Source organism: Elephantulus edwardii, unplaced genomic scaffold, assembly GCF_000299155.1.
Source record: "Elephantulus edwardii isolate Elephantulus edwardi_28Jun2011 unplaced genomic scaffold, EleEdw1.0 scaffold00074, whole genome shotgun sequence".
In the NCBI taxonomy this organism is placed as follows: Eukaryota; Metazoa; Chordata; class Mammalia; order Macroscelidea; family Macroscelididae; genus Elephantulus; species Elephantulus edwardii.
In genome coordinates, this window is record NW_006399824.1 from 3,175,463 (window position 1) to 3,181,321 (window position 5,859).

Sequence of the window (5,859 nt, forward strand, 5' to 3'; positions counted from 1 at the left end):
TTCCATCTTCTTTTAATACTTCCAGGATCATTTAACATTCGGCCGAAAGCATCCTTGATTATAGCAACTCGAGGTTTGAATTTGTTCTTCAAATAACAGGCTTACTTGTACTTATTTACTAATCTGTAATGAACAATGTAATGTGTTCTTCACCATGTGATATGATCACACAACAAGTAAGTACTGGGTGGTCTGCCCTTGGATATGAACTACCTCAAGGCCATAGCCAGGAAATGTCGATGTTTCCGTTTTAATGCTGAGATCCTACAGCTGAAGAGGTGAAGAGACAGCCCGGAAGTAAGCCAACCCTATGGAGGCAGGATCTTTCTGTCTGTGTGTCCACTTCCTCCAGGGCCTTCAATCCTGGTCCTTTAGTTCAGAGGTTCTCAAATTGACGCAGACATCCTAATTGCACAAAGGATGAGTTAAAACAGAGATTGTCAAAACAGGGATAAACTTTAAAGGTGCTGTTAGAACAAGTCAAGTGCCCATCAGCAAATGAATAGGTAGGAAAATTATGATATAGTCACACAATGGAATACTATGCAGCACTGAAACATAATAAACTCGTAAAACATTACACAACGTTGGTGATCCTGGAGGACATTATGCTGAGTGAAATGTCTCAGTCTCAAAAGGACAAATACTGCATAACACCACTGTTATGAAACAAGACTGACATGGGGGGTTGGGAGGAGATTAGAAAAAGAGTGGATAGATAATAAACACTGTATTAGAACAGATGATGGAGAGACTGTCTAAAAAGAATATATTATTAGGCATTATGTATAAGACAACAGTTCAGAATAAGAGGTACAAAGCAAAGAGAACCTGGGGAGGAGAAAGCAGGGCTGAGGGAGAAAAATGTGCAGCAGTGAATGAATGAAAAGCCAACTTTTCTGTAAACTTTGGTTAAAATAAAAAAAAATTAAAAAGAAAAGGCTGTTAAGTGCTGCAGAATTGTTCCCACTCATCGTGCCCCTGTGCACATTGGGACAAAACGCTGCTTGATCCTGCATCATCCCCACAATCCTTGCTATATAAGAATCCACCTTTGTATAGAAAAAAAAAAAAGAATCCACCTTTGCTACTCTTATGTTAATCTATCTTGGGGTGTTGGGTTTTTTTAAAAAAAATTTATTTTCTATTGGTTTGCTTACAAAGTTTGTATACATTGTGTTCCACACTATCCTTCATTCACATTATGTTTCATACAATCATTCCTATGCATTAAATTAATCTCCATTGAACCATGCCCACCTGATACCCTGTCTTTCTAGATCCCCCCTTCTCCCTCCACCCACCAAATTGTGTGACCTTGTGATTCTCCTCCTGCTCACCCTTAACTCTCTGCTCCCACTCCATCCCCCTTGGATCCTCATACATGTTTTACTAGTTATCCTTCCGTTTTTACAATAATGGTCTTATGTAGTATTTGTCTTTATGAGACTTAGTTTGTTCACTCAGTACTCTCCAGTCTCTCCCAAGTTCTGTAGTATTTTTTAAAAATCATTGCTCCTGAGTGCTGCATAGTATTCCATTGTGTGAATGTACCACAATTTCTCAATCCATTTGATTGAGGTTGGACGTTTGAGCTGTTTCATTGTTCTTGCAATTGTGAATAATGATGCTTTGAACATTGAACTACAAAACTCAGTTTGTGTCTTAGTTCTAATTTCCTTGGGTTATATTCCTAGCAGTGAAATAGCTGGGTCATATAGAATTTTTATGTTCAGCTTTTTTTTTTTTTTTTGGGTGGCGCTGCCAGCTGTTTATTCAGGACAGGTGACAAGCGTCTAGGTGGACATGCAGTACACTCCAGTGTGATGAACCAGCCCCAGGCGGTACACTAACCCGCTCTGTCCCTGGTGGCTGGCCAAATGTTCAGCTTTTTGAGGAAATGCCAGACTGCCTTCCAGAGTGGTTATGCCATTTTAAAATCCCACCAACAATGTATAAGAGTTCCTATATTTCCACATTCTCTGCAACATTTATTATTTGCTGTCCTGTTAAACTTTGCCACTGTTACTGGGATGAGGTGATATCTCATTGTGGTTTTGATTTGCGTTTCTCTTATTGCCAATGATTTTGAGCATTTCTTCATGTTTCTGTTGGCCATCTGAATATCTTCCTCCATGAAAATTCTCTCCATATCTTTTGCCCATTTTGTAATTGGATTCTTTTTCTTGTGGAGGCCCAGGAGCATTCTGTAAACTTTTGTATGAGATCATTGTCTGAGATGGCATTGCCAATTTTTTTTCCCAGTCAGTAGATTTTCTTTTCATCCCATTGGAAAAAGGTTTGATGTGCACAGGGATTTAATCTTTAGAAGGTCCCAGTCATCAATTTTATCCTCTCCTAGTTGTGTATCAGTCCATCTTGCTGAAGATCTTTCTCTTTCTCACTGACCAAATGTGATGTTCTCCTACAAGCACTGGTCCTTCCTGATAACATGTCCAATATGAGAGGAAGTCTTGTCTTCCATACTTCTAAGGAGCATCCTGGTTACACGTCTTCCAAGCAAATGTGTTCATTCTTCTGGCAGTATGCATATTCAGTATTCTTCACCAACACTATAAATTCAAAGGCATCAAGCCGTCATGTTTCTTTATACGCAGGTTTCACATGCGTTTTAGACAACTAAAATTACCAGGGCTTTGACTGGGTGTATGTTAATGCTCAAAATGACAGTGTTGCTCTGTAGCAGATTTTCTTTTTCTTTTTTTTTGGTGGGGAGCTTCTCATTATATATTTTGTTAATATGGTGATTTACATTGATTCTTGTTTTTTTCAATTAATGTATTTTTTCTTTCCTTATTTAAATAGCATTCAGTTTATTAAAATATTTAGTATTGGCTTTCCATATTCCCCGCTTTTGTTTTTATCATAATTATGCTATCATCTAGATGAACATCCTTTATACCCAAACAAATAAAACAAATTAAACATAATAAACTCAAAGAAATACTTTCAACAGAACAGCAAGCAACAAATGCTGGCGAGGTTGTGGAGAAACTGGAACCCTGATTCACTCCTGGTGGGAGTGTAAAATGGTGCAACCCCTGTGGAAAGCAGTATGGCGCTTTCTCAAAAAGTTGCAAATAGAGATACCATTTGACCCAGCAATTCCACTACTGGGAATATACCCTGAAGAGACCATAGCTGACATCCAAGCAGATATATGCACACCCATGTTTATTGCAGCTTTGTTCACAATAGCAAGGAGTTGGAAACAACCTAAGTGCCCATCAACAAACGAATGGCTAGAGAAGCTGTGGTATATTCGCACAATGGAATACTATGCTGCATTAAAAAACAAGGAACTCATGCAATATTACTCAAAATGGGTGACTCTGGAGAACATTATGCTGAGTGAAATGTCCCAGTCACAAAGGGACAACTATTGTATGGTGCCACTGTTGTAGAATGGGACTGTCCTGGGGGTTGGGGAGAGACTGAGTAAGATGGGTTCAATAATGTATGCTGCTCTGAAACAGAGAAGGGAGAAAATTGTTTAAAAGAGATATGTGACTAGGTATTTCTGTCATCACAGGAGTCTAGAGCGAGGGCTACATGGTGGAGGGGACCTGGGGGAGGGTTTGTAAAACAATGAAAGAATCCCTTCTTTTACTTTTCCATAATTTTTGACTCATGTACTTATAACTTGTTAGTCAAATTTGTGTCTTCTAGGTTGCAACACCCCCATGATACATCTTCAAGGATATGAACATGTACGGCCAAGCACAATCAATAAGAGTGCATCTAAATTCCAAAATCAATCTCCATAATAGTCTATGTGTTTCCTGCCTCCAAAGGGGCCCTTTAGAGTAGTGAGAGAAGATCTTCACCCTGAAACCCACAGCGTCCCTTTTCAGCAGGAAGTAGCTAAGAGAATACGCCATCCCCTTTTCCTTATGACTCAGGGTGAAGTCTCTCTCAGGGAGGAGTGATAGGGAATGGCAAAGGACACACCGACAAAGGAGATTAATCAGAACTGACTTTGACAAGCACTGTGGCAATTGGACAATTAAAACAGACATTCGGATTGCAGGGAAGAAGAACAAACTGGGGAGGAGGGTGGAGAGAATGGTGCGGCAATGAAGGAGTGAAAGCCCAGAATCCCTGTGAATGTTCATTGAAACTAATAAAATTTAATAGTAATAAAAATAAAAAAAGAAATACTTTCAAAAATCACCATATGATCAGAAGGATTCAGGTTGAATATTCCTTGAAAGTTTGTTTTAATTGTCCCAATCCTTGCCACAGTGCTTGTCAAAACCAGTTCTGGTTAAACTCCTTTGTCGGTGTGTCCTTTGCCATTCCCTGTCACTCCTCCCTGAGAGAGATTTCACCCTGATGCATAAGAAAAGGGGACAGCATATTCTCTTAGCTACTTCCTGCTGAAAAGAGATGCTGTAGGTTTCAGGGTAAAGATCTTCTCTCAGTACTCTAAAGGGCCTCTTTGGCAATAGGAAACACATAGACTATTGTGGAGATTAATTTTGGAATTTAGATGCACTGTTATCAATTGTGCTTAGCCATACATGCTCATATCTTTGAAGATGCATCATGGAACTGTTGCAGCCTAGAAGACAAAAATTTAACTATCAAGTTAAAAGTACATGAGTCAAAAATTAAAAAGGAATGATACTCCAAGTAGAGGTTCTAACAGTGGCACAAATCAAGTTACAGAAGGAAGGTATTTCTTAAAATAAAAGGCTTATTGACTAGCACTTTGTCTATTATAGTATAAAGGTTAGGAACCACAAGATGTAGAGGCTCAACTATGTCATTTATTGTTCTTAAGTCCTGGAGCAAATTCCATCACCACTGGGTTGTTTTACAGCTCGGAAGTCCACATGTAAGGCAGAGGTGAAGCAAGGAACTGCTTATGAGGTTTTCCATCAATTCCAACAACTAAGAAATAGTGAGAAGAGTTGGGACCTCAGAAGGCTTTTAGGACCAAATAATAGGCTCTTGTGTCCAGGAGAAAATGAATATACTTACCAGTAGTAATATTAATGCTCACCCACGGCTCTTCTGGGAGAATCTGAATCATTGAACCGTCCTCCTTTGTTTCCAGCTGGGAGCTGGGGCCTGTCAGTCCTGTCAGCCACGAGGACCTGATGTAGGCCACCCTTGGCCAATTGTCCTTCAGATCCACACTTAAAGCAAGTGAGTGGGAGCTTACTTTCTACTCCCTTGTCTGTGGCTCTTGTCTGTGACACTGTCTACTGAAGTAGCCCAGCTTTCCACAGTGGAAGCAATTCTGACCTCCTTTGTTACCTTTGGGTGGCATTGATCATGAGTAAGACTTCCTTTTCCTGACACAGGACCTAAACTGGCAGCAATAGCTGCCCCAATAATTTTGGCTATTCTCTGGCCTTTTCTCTTCCCTCTAGATCCCAGCTGTTAAAAGAGGGAAAAATTTAAACAAATATATAACAAATAATTTTGAACAGTATGATCTTTTAAGGCTAGAAATATTATCAATATGATGATTTCCAATCCAGAGATACATGTTCCAATGCAGTTCCTATTTTCCATAAATGGTTTTGGTAAGAAGAATATTGTAAATGTGGATACAGTTCCACTATTCCTCCTCCATACCATGATATAGTGTTATTAGCATGAGCAGTTATAAATCCATTACCATACTTACTCTAACTTAATTTTTTCTTTTAAATTTAAATTTGTTATTAATTTCAGTAAAAGTGTACAGAGGCTTTTGATTTCCATTCATTTATTGTTGCACATTTCTCCCCTCCCAAGGCTCCCACCAAGAACACTACCCTCTTGGAAAAGTAAAAGAAAAATTCTTTCATTCATTGTTTTACAAACCCTCCCCCAGGTCCACTC